Source organism: Dendrobates tinctorius, unplaced genomic scaffold, assembly GCF_039654945.1.
Source record: "Dendrobates tinctorius isolate UK_male_01 unplaced genomic scaffold, ASM3965494v1 ptg000307l, whole genome shotgun sequence".
Lineage (NCBI taxonomy): Eukaryota > Metazoa > Chordata > Amphibia > Anura > Dendrobatidae > Dendrobates > Dendrobates tinctorius.
In genome coordinates, this window is record NW_027361974.1 from 106,762 (window position 1) to 122,776 (window position 16,015).

At 43.3% G+C, this 16,015-nt stretch overlaps 1 long non-coding RNA gene across 4 annotated transcripts in view; it reads left to right on the plus strand.

Moving 5' to 3' along the window:
* The window catches only part of LOC141073545 (uncharacterized), a 426,372-nt gene that overhangs the window by 55,331 nt on the left and 355,026 nt on the right, over positions 1-16,015 (plus strand). For all 4 annotated transcript variants that reach the window (XR_012226994.1, XR_012226996.1, XR_012226995.1 and 1 more), the window contains exon 2: positions 12,734-12,784. This is a non-coding gene — a long non-coding RNA (uncharacterized lncRNA). The remainder of the gene's footprint in view (positions 1-12,733; positions 12,785-16,015) is intronic.

The window sequence follows — 16,015 nt, forward strand, 5'->3', positions numbered from 1 at the left end:
GGAGAAGGCGAAAAATAGAGTGTGTGCCTTATGTTCTCAGCCCCTCCCAGACGGCCACCCTAAAAGATTATGCCAGTCGTGTATTGAGGAGGCCTTACAGGAGGAATCCTCGCGGAATAAGGAGGATATCCGAGCGATAATTAGAGAAGAGCTACGGGCCTTAGGCAGCTCCAGGAGTCTGGGAGGTCACTCCTCCGTGAGAGAAATAGGTTCACCAAGAGGGGGAGCTTCGCCGGCGTCAAACTCACCATCAGAAACCGGGGATCTAGACTCTGATAGATCCCAGGAATACCCTTCCTCAGAGGATGAGGAGCAGACGTGTTTCCCTACAGACAGCGTCAGCAACTTGGTTAAGTCGGTCCGGAATACCATGGGGCTACCAGAGAGTAGGGACCCCAAGACTCCGCAAGACATAATGTTTGCAGGCATTTCCCGTAAAAAGGTCCGAGCATTCCCAGTGGTCCCAGCTATAAAGGAGCTAGTAAAAAGGGAGTGGGAGAAACAGGGGCAGAGAACCTTCATCCCCTTAACGTCAAAGCGTAAATATCCTTTTGACGACGAGGAATTGACGGCTTGGTCGAGAGCCCCCAAGGTGGATGCGGCAGTGGCCTCTACCTCTCGTAGATCCTCCCTGCCGGTAGAGGATTCAGGAACGTTGGCTGACTCATTAGATCGTAAGACCGATACACTCCTTAAACGATCCTGGGAAGCATGTACGACAGCTTTTAAGCCCGCAATAGCAGCCACGTGCACGGCAAGGTCAATGTTGGTGTGGCTGAATGACCTAGAGGACAATATTAAGAATGGAGTGGCCAGGAGTAAACTCCTGTCATCTATGCCCCTCATTAAGGGAGCAGCTGCCTTCCTCTCCGATTCCTCAGCGGACTCTCTCCGTTTATCCGCTAGAGCAGCAGGACTAACCAATGCAGGCCGGCGGGCCTTATGGTTGAAGGGGTGGAAAGGAGATACGCAAACAAAAACTAGACTGTGTGCTATACCCTGCCAGGGTAAGTACTTATTTGGTACGGAACTGGACGAGATCTTAACAAAAGCGGGGGAGAGAAAGAAAGGTTTTCCTAACCCGTATATTCCCTTTAATAGGAGGGCCTACAGAAAACCGCCGTTTGGCAAAAAGAAAGACTTTAAACCCCAGGATCGCTGGGGAAATAAGGACCCCAAACAAAGGGGCAATCTATTCGGAAAACGTCCCTTCAGAGGAGACAGGTTCCGCTAATACCAGTACACCGGTAGGTGGCAGACTACTGAAATTCGGCCACCAATGGGGGAAGGTAACATCAAACCCATGGGCCATTGATATCGTCTCATCGGGCCTAAAACTAGAATTCGTTCGGCATCCACCGAACCTCTTCCTATTGACTTCCATGAAATCCCAGATACAGCAGGAAGCACTAGAGATGGAGATTGCAGTACTGCTAACTAAACAGGTCCTGATAGAGGTCCCAGGGGACGAAAGAGGAATGGGCTTTTATTCTCCTCTATTTTTAATCCCAAAACCAGATGGCTCTTTCAGGACTATAATAAATTTAAAGAAGCTTAATACCTTCTTGAGGCTGAGGCCGTTTAAGATGGAGTCAATAAATTCTGCAATAAAACTTTTGTTTCCCAGGTGTTATATGGCAGTCTTGGATCTAAAGGATGCCTATTACCATCTCCCCATATTCCGAGAGCACCAGAAGTTCCTGCGGGTAGCGGTCTGGTTCAAGGGTCGGATTCAGCATTTCCAGTTTGCGGCAATGCCATTCGGGCTATCCATGGCTCCTCGGGTATTTACCAAATTGATGCTGGAGGTGATGTCGTATGTAAGACTGAATGACACCCTAGTGATCCCTTACTTGGACGACCTACTAGTAGTGGGGAATTCTGTTTCTCAGTGTGAAACAAGAATGGCTCAGATTATCTCATCGTTACAAACACTGGGCTGGCTAATTAACTGGGAGAAGTCCAGGCTAGAACCAGTGACCTGTCAGAGGTTCCTAGGCCTGCAAGTAGACTCCGTAAGCCAAAAATGCTTTCTACCAGACGCTAAAGCGGGGGCTATAATAATCAATAAGATACAAAATACTATAGGAAGACCCGTAATATCATTGAGACAGGGTATGTCCTTGCTGGGATCCCTGATATCTTGCATCCCGGCGGTGCAATGGGCTCAATTCCACTCCAGAAAGCTACAATGGGCTATTCTGCAGGAAACAGACTGCAGGGACGGTTGGAAGGGAAGATGTCCCTATCGCCGGAAGTGGTTAATTCCCTAGAGTGGTGGTTGAATCCTACCAATTTATCAAAGGGAGTGCAATGGTGGGTAACTCCCTCCAAGGTGCTCACCACGGATGCTAGCCCCTTAGGTTGGGGGGCCCACCTGGAGGAGCACATGATACAAGGCCGGTGGCGTAAACATGAAATAGAAACCTCCTCTAATGTAAAGGAGCTAAAAGCAATTTACTAGGCGATGTCTCAATTTCTCCCGCAGTTAAGAGGAACCCACGTGAGGGTCCAGACAGACAATACCACCGCAGTGGCCTATATAAACCGACAAGGAGGTACGCGATCGGGACCGTTGATGTCTATCGCGGAAAAGATCCTAGAGGTGGCCGAGGTACATCTTCACTCCTTGTCGGCACTCCACATAAGAGGAGTGGACAACTCTCAAGCAGACTATCTCAGTCGACGGGTCCTATATCAGGGCAAGTGGGTCCTCAGCAGGCACGTCTTCGAGACGATAGCATCAGAATGGGGCAGACCAGAGATAGACCTGTTCGCGACCAGAGCCAACAGACGTGTAAAAAGGTTTGCTTCGCTCTACAGGTCAGACAACCCAGACATTCTAGATGCCCTCCAAGCACCCTGGACATTCCAGCTAGCCTATGCCTTCCCTCCAATGGTTCTGCTGCCAACAGTAGTCAGGAAAATAAGACAAGAGAGGGCGAGGGTCATCTTGATAGCCCCGTTTTGGCCCAAGAGGCCGTGGTTTTCCTGGCTGAGAGCCATGTCAATAACCGACCCGTGGATCCTGCCGCTGCACCAGGATCTTCTCTCGCAGGGACCCTGCTACCATCCACAGGTCAAAGCACTACACCTAGCGGCCTGGAATTTGAAAGAGAACTATTAAAGCAGAAAGGCTTTTCGAAAAACCTAATTAATACCCTGCTACAAAGTAGAAAAGAATCTACAACAAAGATATACGCCAAGGTGTGGAGGAAATTCCTGACCTTTCACCCAGCAGCGCTAGCCGGTGAACCACCCATTACGGCCATCTTAGAGTTTCTTCAAAGAGGCCGAGAATTGGGCCTCTCAGTAAATACTCTTAAAGTCCATATATCGGCCTTAGGAGCCCTATTTAACTATAACGTGGCAGCAAATAGATGGGTGACCCGTTTTGTTTCAGCCTGTCAACGATCAGAACCAGTGCATATTCCTCGGCTTCCGGCATGGGACCTTACTCTGGTCTTGGATGCCTTTACTCAGGCCCCGTTTGAACCCATAGATTCAGCATCAGTGAAGTGCCTCTCATTGAAAACTGCTACACTAGTGGCTTTAGTATCAGCTAGAAGAGTAGGTGATCTTCATGCTCTATCAATAGACCCTCCGTTCTTGTCAATAACACGAGACAGACTGATTTTGAAGACAGATCCGTCCTACCTTCCCAAACGGGTAACTAAATTCCATAGGTCTCAGGAGATATGCCTACCTTCCTTCTACGAAAACCCGTCAAACCAGGACGAGGTGAAATATCACACCTTAGATGTGAGGAGAGCTGTACTAGCCTACCTTGATAGGACCAGTCCCTGGAGGCAGAGTAGGTCTCTTTTTGTCTCCTTCCAGGGCAACAGAAAGGGGTCTGGAGTTACAACAGGCACATTATCCAGGTGGATCAGAGATGCTATCACAATGGCATATTTGGCTAAAGGAGAAGAACCTCCGCTGGGGATTAAGGCGCACTCTACTACTAGAGCCATATCATCCTCCTGGGCCGAGAGGGCAAACGTCCCAATTGAACAAATATGTAAGGCGGCAACCTGGTCTTCTCCATCTACCTTTTATAGTCACTATAGACTAGATTTATCCTCTACCGAGGATTTGTCTTTCGGTAGATCAGTCCTTAACACGGTGTGCCCTCCCAAGTGATTATCTCTGGAAATCTCTCAGTGGGTGCTGTCGTGGCGAAGAGGAAAAACCGGATTACTTACCGGTAATACTCTTTTGTAGAGTCCACGACAGCACCCGCTCACTTCCCTCCCGTAAAACTTTTTTCACATGGGTCTCCTTGGTGGCGGAGATTGTAATTAAGATTTTATACGTGGTTAAACTTAGCAAACTTAAACGATGTAGGCGTAAGATAGATGAATCGCCCAAACAAATTGACTAAAACATGTATGGCGGTTCCTCTGTTGTTCTAGGTAACACAAACTGAGGGAGCGAGGGGGACCGCCCCATTTATCTCTCTGTAGGTTTCCTGTTCCGGGGGCGGATCCCCTCTCTCAGTGGGTGCTGTCGTGGACTCTACAAAAGAGTATTACCGGTAAGTAATCCGGTTTTCTTGGTTTTTCTTTTCCAGAACTCGTCGGTTTCTGAAGATTTTTTTTTTTTTTACAAAGTTTAATGTGGGTTTTCTATTTCCTGGCTGACTAATGTCTTGCACCTTGTGGTGAACCCTCTGTATTTTCTCTCATGAAGTCTTCTCTTTATGGTAGACTTATATACTAAGACACAGACTTCCTGGAGAGTGATCTTCACTTGGGTCGATGTTGTGAAGGGCTTTCTCTTCACCATGGTAAGGATTTTACAATCATCCATCACTGCTGTACTTCCGCGGACGTCCAGGCCTTTTTGAGTTCCTAAGCTCACCAGTTGCTCCATTTTCTTTTGCATTATTTACTAAACTGTCGATTTGGCTGCTCCTAACATTTCTGCTATTTTTCTCTGATGGATTTCTTCCCTTTTTCAGCTTAATGATGGCCTGTTTCTATTCCATTGAAGGCTCCTTTGTCCAAATGTTGTGGGTTCACAGCAACAGCTTTCAAATGCAAATGCTACTTTCGGAATCAACTCCAGACCTTTTATCTGCTTCATGAGGGAAAAGCCCACGGAGCCTAGTAATGTGCTTTTGAGATTATTGTCCAATTATCTTTAGTCCCTTTAAAAAGTGACAGTTCCTTATTAAAGAGTTGTAATTCATAAACCCAGACTCCATTCAGGATGTGAGTACTCTCAAATTGATGCCAATTTCACAAGTTCTGTATTTGGTTAGTATTTGTAAGCCACAACCAGAAGTCACAACCAGAAGTGGGGGGAAAATGCAGAAGTGGTGACAAGTTTCTATTATACAGGGTGATTCACTCTCTAGTTTACCTGGAAAAATTGTGGTAAGTTCTAAAAGAGAAGGTCAACTGTACTGAAATTCGGACTGTACAGTTTGGTACATGAGAAGAGAGAGTGTAATTAACCTCCGTGTCAGGGACAAGAAACACCTTGGTGCCAAGTGGTCTCGGCGACTTGTCATCTCCACTACTGATTTTCACACTGGGAGATTTTTTTTCTTTTGGGGCCATTTGACTGGTTGGGTGTATAGTAACAAGCCACAAACATTACAGACACGTCGAGAAAACATACAGCGAGAAATTCAAGCTATGACCCCAGACCTGAGGTTTGGGTTCTGGATCAAGTTTGGGTACCCAAACCGGTAAGGTACCAAAACCCAAACTTCCACGGGTCCGCTCATCCCAATTTATGATTCTTTTGCATTTTGTTATGTGAGTCTTAGAGCTTATTCGCACAGTCCCGGAGAGCTGACCATAGTTCATGGAGGTAGGAGATGATATAAAAGATTTGCAGGACCATGGTCCAGCCGCCACGTGGTTGTCTGTGGCCATCAGTCCAGAACCCTGTGAACCTGATCCTGCCAGCCTCTTCTGATTGGTCGGTCCAAAGAAACATCATGTGTGCATCGCGCCATTGTAATTATGTTCCAGGGACCAATTAATATTAACTCCATTATGTCCATTGTATTCAAAACAAAGAAATGCTAAGTAATCAAATAAAGAAAAACAACAAATAACCTTAAGAGAGTTGATTATTTCTGTCCTTATTACTATTTTTATATCTATTTTTAGTTTTATTTTCATACATTTATTTCTACTATTATTTTCCATTGTTTTATATGAATATTTACTGATATGAATATTAATAACTTTCAAAGAACATTTTTTTATTTTATATTTTTTTATTACTTTACTGCCGAGAGGTATTCTTGGCCTTGGTGTGATTCATTTTAGTATTTTTTTTTATCAGCTAGTTTGTTATGGACAACACACAGGCTACATCTATCCCAAGTGATTTTGAAAGGCTATATACCATAGATTGGTGGAAGGGACAGAAAAATAACTAAAAGAGGAGGATAACCTCAGAAATTTCTGCGTCTCTTTTTTTTTTTTTTTTTTTTCTTATCTCTCCAAAACAGACATGTTGGAAATATTTGAAACCCAAGTAGATAACTGAAATCATCCGGCAGTTCACCATATTCTATCCATCTAAGAATAAAAATAATGCGCGCCCGTCCGACTCTGGTTTTTCTTGTCTTCATACGATTAAACTTTCATTATCCTAATATCCTCAGTCACCGAGTGTGAAGTTTTCATTAGCGATTTGTCATCATTCTATCAGGAGATATTGATCCGGACGTCTGTGATATTGATACTTTATTCAATAAACCTATTAATACGACCAAGAGAATTTTCAATGATATTCGTGTCAAGATAACAGGTCACTTGCAAGACGACTATTACACGGAGACAGGTTCGCCGTGTTATCTGAGTGAAGATGTTCTCGGCTCTGGAGAATTATATATTGAACAGTCTCCTTATCTCCGAACGCCTGGACTCATTTTATAAGGACAGAATCAGCGGCAGACCAAGGCATTATTTTTTTTCTACACATTTTAGTAAAATTAGTGAATAGAGTAGAATCTATCCAGAAACACAATAAATGTAATATCTGTATAAATATAAGCAAACACTTTAACCCCTTCATGACCGGAGGTATTTTCGGTTTTCGCTTTTCGCTCCCCTTCATCCCAGAGCCATAACCTTTTTTTTTTTTTTTTTTACGTCAATATGGCCATGTGAGGACTAATTTTTTTGTGGGACGAGTTGTACTTTTGATCAACACCTTTTGGTTTTACCATGTCTTGTAACAGAAAATGGGGAAAAAATTGCAAAAAAAGTGCAATTGCACAATTGTTTGTTTGTTTTTTTTTGTCATGTTCACTAAATGCTAAAACTGACCAGCCATTAGGATTCTCCAGGTCATTACAAGTTCGTAGACCCCCAAACATGTCTAGGTTCTTTTTTTATCTACCGTATATACTCGTAAGCCGACCCCCCCCCCCCCCCCCCTAAATTTGCCACAAAAAAACTGGGAAAACTTATTGACTCGCGTATAAGCCTAGGGAGGAAAATGCAGCAGCTACTGGTAAATTTCAAAAATAAAAATAGATACCAATAAAAGTAAAATAAATTGAGACATCAGTTGGTTAAATGTTTTTGAATATCCATATTGAATCAGGAGCCCCATAAGATGCTCCATACAAAAATACACCCCATATAATGCTGCACAAAGGTTAATAATGCCCCCATAAGATGCTCCATAGAATATGCCCCATATAATGCTGCACAAAGGTTAATAATGGCCCCCATAAGATGCTCCATAGAATATGCCCCATATGCTGCTCCATAAAGGTTATGGCCCCATAAGATATTCCATAGATTATGCTCCATAGATTATGCCCCCATAAAATTCTCCAAAGATTACTCTCCCATATGCTGCTCCATAAATGTTATGGCCCCATATGCTGCTCCATAGATTATGCTCCCATATGCTGCTGCCGCTGCAAATAAAAAGAAATGACATACCTCTCATCGCTGGGGGTCCGGTGCCGGTGTCCTGAGCAGGCGGAGACAGGTGCCGGTGTCACCGCTGGCTCAGGACCCTGGCACTGGCGATTTTTACCGATCCCCGCTCCATGGCTGCACGTCTCTCTGTCTGCCGGGTTCCTCTGTCAGTGACGCTCAGGTAGGAGAGGGCGCGGCGCGCACTAACTACGTCACGGCGCCCTCTGACCTGAACATCACAGACAGGACACGGAGGAGAGGACAGCAGCGCCTAGCGATGGACCGGAGACAGGTGAATACAGCTTCTCCCGGTCTCAGTCTCCTTTCAGCGGTCACGTTGTACCATTCAGTAAAGTCATAAATATGCACATATTCATGACTTTAATGAGTGGTACCACGTGACCGCTGGAGGAAGGAGCCTCCAGGAGAAGCAGGGGGGCTGCAGAGACTGCAACAGGGAGTAAGTATGATCTGAACCCCTGCTTCCCCTCCCCCACCGACCCGCTGGTATATGACTTGATCGGGTGATTCTGAACTCAGCAATACCAAATATGTGCATGTTTCAATTTTCGTTTTATTTTGACTGGGGCGAATAGGGGGTGATTTGAACTTTTATATATATATTTATATTTATTTTATTTTTTTTTTACTACTTCAATAATTTCAATAGAAGACTAGAAGCTGCCACAACCAGATCGGCTCTATGTGGTAGAATTACTCTCTTGCTATGAGCGCCGACCACCGGGTGGTGCTCACAGCAAGCTGGCAGTGACAACCATAGACGTCTCCAGGAGACCATTGGTTGTCATGCCAACGAACCGGTGACCTCCGATCATGTGACAGGGGTCACCGGTGGGCGTATTTCCTGCCCAATGGCCGGAAGCGCGAGTTAAATGCAGCTGTTGGCGTTTGACAGCGGCATTTAACAGGTTAATAGCCACGGGTGGATCGTGATTACACCCGCTGCTATTCCGGGCACATGTCAGCTGTTCAAAACTGTAATTAATAAAAATGTATTAATAAAACACGTTTACAGGGTCAACGCGTTTCGAGGTCGCGCGGGATCACGTTTCTGTCCTGATGAAGAGGTCCTGCGCGACCTCGAAACGCATTGACCCTGTAAACCTGTTTTATTAATACATGTTTATCCATTGGAAACCATTGTGGATTGATCAGCAGCAGCGCAGGAATCACATCTCCCTTCCCATCGTTTCACAGTGATCAGAAAATTGTAGCAAATGATTGATGGCACCAACATTCTGAAAAATATCCCTTTTTTCATTCCTCGCCAAAAGTTAAAAAGTCATTTTGGTTACATGAACTATGCACGGTCCTAAGGTTTTAAACATTTTTTAACAAGAAGTCAGAAAAAGATGCATTTCTTTTCTTGGACAAATCTTAAAAAAATTCACTAAGAAAGTGCAAAGGACTTGGGGGGGAAAAAAGCAATAAGGGATTCAGGAAAATCCTGCAGGGAAAGACATTTCACAGGCAGAGAAGATCTCATACAAGAGGTCACGCTCGGGAGCCAGAGGGAGAAGGTCTCCGAGGAAATATAAGGACGTCCCTTCCGCAGATTGTCGGGAGAAGACACCACTAATATGACAGGGACAGACTTTATTCTTATAATTTATTGATAAAGCTGCTCCATTCTGTGCAGTGCTGTAAACGAGGTGATAATGACTGGATACATGAGGAGCATGCTGAAAAAGAAGAGCAAAATGAGCCAACGGCCGGAGCCACAAGGAGAATATATTCTATAGGGAGTCATAGCTGGGAAGTGAGTGGCCCGGGATATCAGGAGAAATGGAAGAGAGATATGCATGAGAGATGGGAAGATAGATAAATAATAGTTCCTAAGCTGGTGATAGTCTTCAGTGGATTGTCCTTGGAGTTCTAGAACATTTAGTAAAGTCTCCCATCCTTCTTAGACATTTCTGTCTTTTAGAACATCCGGCCATTGGACCTTTCCTACCCTCATTCTGAGTCCATTAAAATCTGCCTTTCTAAAGTTCAACCTGAAAGTCTGATTCCTCACTGGTCTTCCTCGTCTTGTAATACAAAAATTCGAGGATAGCATGATCTCTGCCTCCTAAATTCTCAGCCAGTTTTACTTCCACAACCATTTCCTACCTGTTGTTGGTAAGTATTAGGTCCAAGATCGCAGATCATCTTGTTCTCTCTTCTACCTTCTGACAGATAAAGTTGTGAGAGAAAATATAAGAATTTTCTGGACCCATTACTTTTGCCCGAGAGAGATTCCCTACAAATATCTGGATAGTCAAAATCTCCCATGATCACTATGTCTTACTTTTTAAAGAATGGAGACATCTGATGTAAAAAGAGTTCATCTGTATCTTCAATCTGTCCAGGTGGCCTATAGTAAACACCTACAATAGTGTTCTTTCTATTCTTCTCTCCTTGTTTTCAAACCCAAACAGTTTCTGCAGAGCTACCATTTTCTGAAGCTTGGATCTCTGTGAAGATGTACTTTTTCCTAACATGCAATTGTTAATCCTGTTTCTAAAAAATAAGTAGTAATCTTCAGTGTTTGTAGTCAAAGCATGTGTATCGTCCTACCACGTTTCAGTGATGCCTATGAACTCCTAACTCTCTTCCTGTGTTAGTAGCTTCAATTTGTGCATTAGTATAGACACATTTTAGTTTCTTGTTTGTTCCTCTTGTTGCTCTATTTTCACTCAGAGTTTATATTTGTTCTTTATTTCCACTTTTAAAAGCAGGTTCTCAAAAGAACTAATTATTTGTTCTCCTGATGAGTGTAGGAAGGTGTCTACCAAATATGTGTTTTCCTGTATTCATAACATGACAACCATCGTACAGGTAATTCACTCCATGGTCAATAAGGCCAAAACGTTCACGGCACCATCAATGAAGCCAGTTGTTCACCTGTAGAATCCTTTTCAGTCTCCTTGGTCCATGTCCATCCTCTGGGAGGATGGATGAGAAGTCATTCCCTGGGCTTTTCCCATCTGTCCAATAGAGAATAAATGGAGTGGCGCTCAAGCATAATGACCTATGTAATTTTCGAGCATAAAAATTCTTCTGCCGGTCCCAGCGGTCGGACTCCCAACAACCATCTGTGGATACTTAACCTGACAACTCAACTTAAGCTCAATTTGCTCCAAAAGAAATGGAGTACATGACATTTATTGGGATTTAGGCCCCTTAAGGGGTGTGGCTTATCTAAAAGGGGGCTGGGCTTAAGATGCGTACTAGGCAAGCTGTATTGAGATTGGTTACCTTTTTTATTTTTTTAGTTTAAAGTAAGAAAACTAATAGAAGTCAATTAAGAAAGTCTGGAGTTGAGTAGGATACTTTGATAAATGTGCCCAGTCCTGTGCCGTCTACAGGAAAAAGAGGCGATCTGAGCTGCAGTACCTGAGAGCAGCCACTACATGGTGCACAGAGCATTGCTGTCTCAGGTCTGTGCACTGTGCACTTCCAGTGTCAGTGGCACAGTGTTATAGTCACATGACCCATTAATGAATTACCCTGCTAACAAGTCTAATAATTTGTGCAGATTTTGCATAAACTTCTGTCGACTCGGGAGAAATCGTAATGTGCTGTTTCCATTTTTCTACATCTGCTCCACAAGTTCTTCGACCGCATTAATTTGTAAGGCTGAGTTCACACGTGGCGTTTTTTTCGCGTTTCCGTGGCGGTTTTAACCGCGCGATTTTGCAGCGAAAACGCGAAAAATAAGCATCCCATGCATTCCTATGGGATTCCGCAATGCTGTGCTAATGCTGCGGTGCACACCATGCGGAAAGTAAGCAGAACAATTGCGGATGGTACCCACGGTCCGGAGGAGAGGAGACTGTCCTCCGGGCTTTGGGCACCACATCCCTGTAAAAAATAGAATTATAAAATAAAAAATATTGTTATTCTCACCTTCCGACGTCCCGCGCAGTCTTCCTGCTTCTCTTCACGCTCTCGTTCCCAGTAGTCCTTTGCGAAAATGCCCGCGATGGCGTCCGATCTCGCGGGATCGCAAAGTCTCGCGGTCATTCGCGCGACGTCATCGCGAATTACCGCGAGACGTCGCGATCCCGCGAGAACGGACGTCATCGCTGGCATTTTTGCAAAGGATTACTGGGAACGCCTGCGCGGGACGTCGGAGGGTAAGAATAACAGTATTTTTTATTATTTTTTTACATTCTATCTTTTACTATTGATGCTGCATAGGCGGGCTCAGTAGTAAAAAGTTGGTCACACTTGTCAAACACTATGTTTGACGAGTGTGACCAACCTGTCAATCAGTTCTCCAAGCGATGCTCCAGATCGCTTGGAAAACGCTAGCATTTTGCAAGCTAATTACGCGGGAAAATCGCGGGAATTTAAAATGCGATTTTCCCGCGGACTGGAATTCCGGAATTCTCGCGGTAATTTCCGCGAGAGTTCCGGTACGTGTGCACTTAGCCTTATTGTTTTTTTTCCCCCTGCAGTCATCCTACACAAATAAGCTGCTATCTTTATTAGTCTGTATCAGTTTTTCAGAATTTGATATATTGATATAAATTCATTCTCACGTTTTGTGTTTCCAGTCCTCGTAGCGTCAAAAAAAGTTTGAGGTTGTCTACAGAGGTGTGAAAATGTGTTTCCTCCCCTTCCTGCTTTCCTATTCTTTTGCAGGGTTGTCACACTTAAATGTTTCTGATCACCAAACAAATGTAAATATTAGACAAAGATAACACAAGTAATCACAAAAAGTATTTTATCTCACCCTCGTGCTGGATTCAGATATACATGTTCAGTACTGCTGTATAATGTTCTCCATGTTTTAATTCACCTCACTATTGTATTCACAGATGTCGCTGCTCAGTCCAGCCATTTAATGTCCACTATGTTGTAGCTTTCAAGTAAGTGTTTTATCTCACCCTACTATTTGATTTACAGCTACACTACTCAGTGCTGCTGAATAATGTTTCCATTGTTGCAGCTTTCTAGTAAGTTTTTTTTTTTTTTTTTTTTACCTCAACCAAGTACAGCATTCAGATACACACTTCTCAATATGGCTGTATAATGTTCTCAATGTTGCAGCTTTCTAGTAAATGTCTAAACTCACCCCACCACTGGATTCCCATCTACGCTGCTCAGTATGGCTGTATATTGTCCAGATTTTTACTGCGCTATAGTAAGCGTTTTATTTCACTCTACTATTGAATTCACGGCTAAACTACTCATTATTATTGTATGATGTATGTACTCCATTTTGCAGATTTATAGCAAGCATTTTATTTCACCCTTGTGCTGGATTCCCATCTACATTGCTCTGTAATGCTATAAAATGTACTGTATGTTGCAGCTTTCAAGAATGTGTTTTATCTCACCCTTAGACTGAATTCATAACTACAGTGCTTTATACTGCTGAATAATGTCCTCCATGTTGCAGCTTTCCAGTACGTGATTTATCTCACTCTAGTACTGGATGCAGATATATACTGCTCAGTACTGCTGTATAATGTCCTCAATGTTGCAGCTTTTTAGTAAGTGTTGTAACTCACCCCGCATTCACAGCTACACTGCTCATTATTGTTGAATAATGTTTTCATGTTTTCTGAGTGTTTTATACCCCCCATTCCCCTGCCCAGAGCAGGATTCACAACTACACTCCTCAGTACTGCTGTATACTGCTTCTGATGATTGTAAATATGTGTTACATAAAGATAGTAGAGCAGGAATCCATCATGTTTGTGTGTGCTGTGTATTAGGGTCATCATAGTAGTTAGTCTAGACCCACTAGCTTAGAGACAACTGAGTCTTCGAGAAGTGTATTTTTCAAGATAAGTGCATCAATTTCAGGGTAATTTATGCTAAAAAAAAAAATAACCCCTGTCTTTTATGACTTGACGTATTTGTGGTGTGTTTTAGACACTTTTTCACGTCTAAGGAGGCATGTCCGCAGTGTAAAGTGATGTCTACCTGCTCAAAATAGTGTAGTCTAATGTGCCTCAATGTTCCAGAAAACGCACTAAAATTTTAGGGCACATTTTTGGATCAAAGTAAGCCAAACTAATTGATGGTGGAAGCTTAAAATTAGATTTATCAAACGGTGTGAACCACTGTGATCTATTTGGCGCATGTAAAGACTGTCCAGTCGAAGTTTGTGCCAATACGTCCCAGAGTCTGCAGATGGGGAAAGCCTGCTGAAAAATGGAGGATACAAGGTATTTAATGGCCGAGAAAACTGCACTAATTTTTTGGATGCAAAATTTAGTTCCAATTTTGGTAGATGCATACACTGAGTAATTTGCTTATGCGTCTTTTGTCCCATCGGACCAGTTCTGCAATGGTGGGTCTTGGTGGCCAGGATAGAGTTAAGTTGGGGGAATCTCCATGTGAATTCTCTTTTGCAATCATGGAGAGTCTGAAAAATTGACAGTCGCATTACAGCTCTCCAAACACATTCTGTTTTCATTAAATGACTAATCGAAAACCAATCAAGCAAAGGACATAGAATTACTGCATTGAATTAGAATGTTTCTACCTCACCAAGAACTTAGATTAAACCTATTCAAGAATAATTATATAGGTATAAATGCCGCGTACATTCACCTTCTTTTGTATTCAAGTCCAAGGGACTTCAGGCAACGTCCGTTCCTAAATCTCTGCTGAATTCTTGGAAATACTTCTATAAATAAATACACATGATATATATTTACTAAGGACAACTAAATAAAATTTGTTCAGAATTTCACAATTGTAACAAATCCATATTTCTAAAAATGTGATTCACATAAATTTAGCAAAATTGGCGACCAGGTAGGCACTATTTTGCTGGATTCAAAATTTTGTTGAAAAGGGGTTAAAAAAAAAAGTAAATATGACTCCTAAGCTCCCCCTAGTGGTGACTGTCAGCAGGCATTTTACTATGTAAATCGATGGTAAGGAAGCAGGGGTTTTAGAGCTCTTTATTAGAAAAACAGAGCTACAGTCAGTGATGTAGCATAGTTGAGACTCACTGTGATGATGTAGCATAGCCCAGCATTGTAGCAGAGATGAATTGGTCAGTACACTCACTGTAAATATGTAGCAGAGCCCAGCACTGTAGCAGACCTGAGTTGGTCAGCAGACTCACTGTGGTGATGTAGCAGAGCACAGCACTGTAGCAGAGCTGAGTGGTTCAGTAGATTAATTATGGAATTGTAGTGGAGTCCAGCATTGCAGCAAAGTTCAGTTGGTAGCAGAGCAAATCATTGTAGAAGAGTTGAGTTGGTAAGTAGACTCACTGTGATGATGAAGCAGAGCCAGGCATTGTAGCCTTGTTGAGTTGGGCAGAAGAATCACTGTGAAGATGTAGCAGAGCCAAGCATTCCTTGTTGAATTGATCAGTAGATTCATTATGACAATGTAGCATAGCCTGGCAATGCAGCAACGTTGAGATGGTCGGTAGACTAACTGTAGCGATGTAGCAGAGCCCAGCACTGTAGCAGAGTTGAGTTGTTCAGTAGAGTCACTTTGGGAATATAGTGGAGCCCAGCATTGCAGCAGGGTTGGGTTAGACAGGAGACTTACTGTGGCAATGTAGTGGAACCCAGCATTGCAGTAGAGTTCTGTTGGTCAGTAGAGCCAAGCCCAGCATTTTTGGATGCCAATTACCCAAATACTCAGGCAGTGTCCAGCCACCTGTGCCAGCCTATAAGGTCAGAAATTGTGATTTCACTGGCACTCCATTGTAACCTAACATGCTAAGGAAATCAGGCAACTGTCTGCAGCGTGAGGGAGAGATCCCAGAGTCATCTGACACTTCGTATCCTTGGATATGTCGATCCAAGAGAAAAGGTAATGAAAGACGTTTCTGTGAGACGTCTCCAGGACTTTAATTTGACTTCCGACAAGGACAACACGGATGGTAAGAGGCTTGTTGAGATTCCGCAGACTTTGATGCAACGTTATTGGAATTACAAGGGTTGAAGCGTTTTACGTCCTATTAACGCCTGTCAATCACAGGACCGCAGAAAATCAGCGACCCCCGCTAGAAAGACGGGGACTCGCGAGTGATGACTGAGATCCAATAATACACTTAGTTGTTCACTCGCCCAAATTGTCGTTAATTTATGTTCTTGTTCACATAGGGATAATGACTTGCT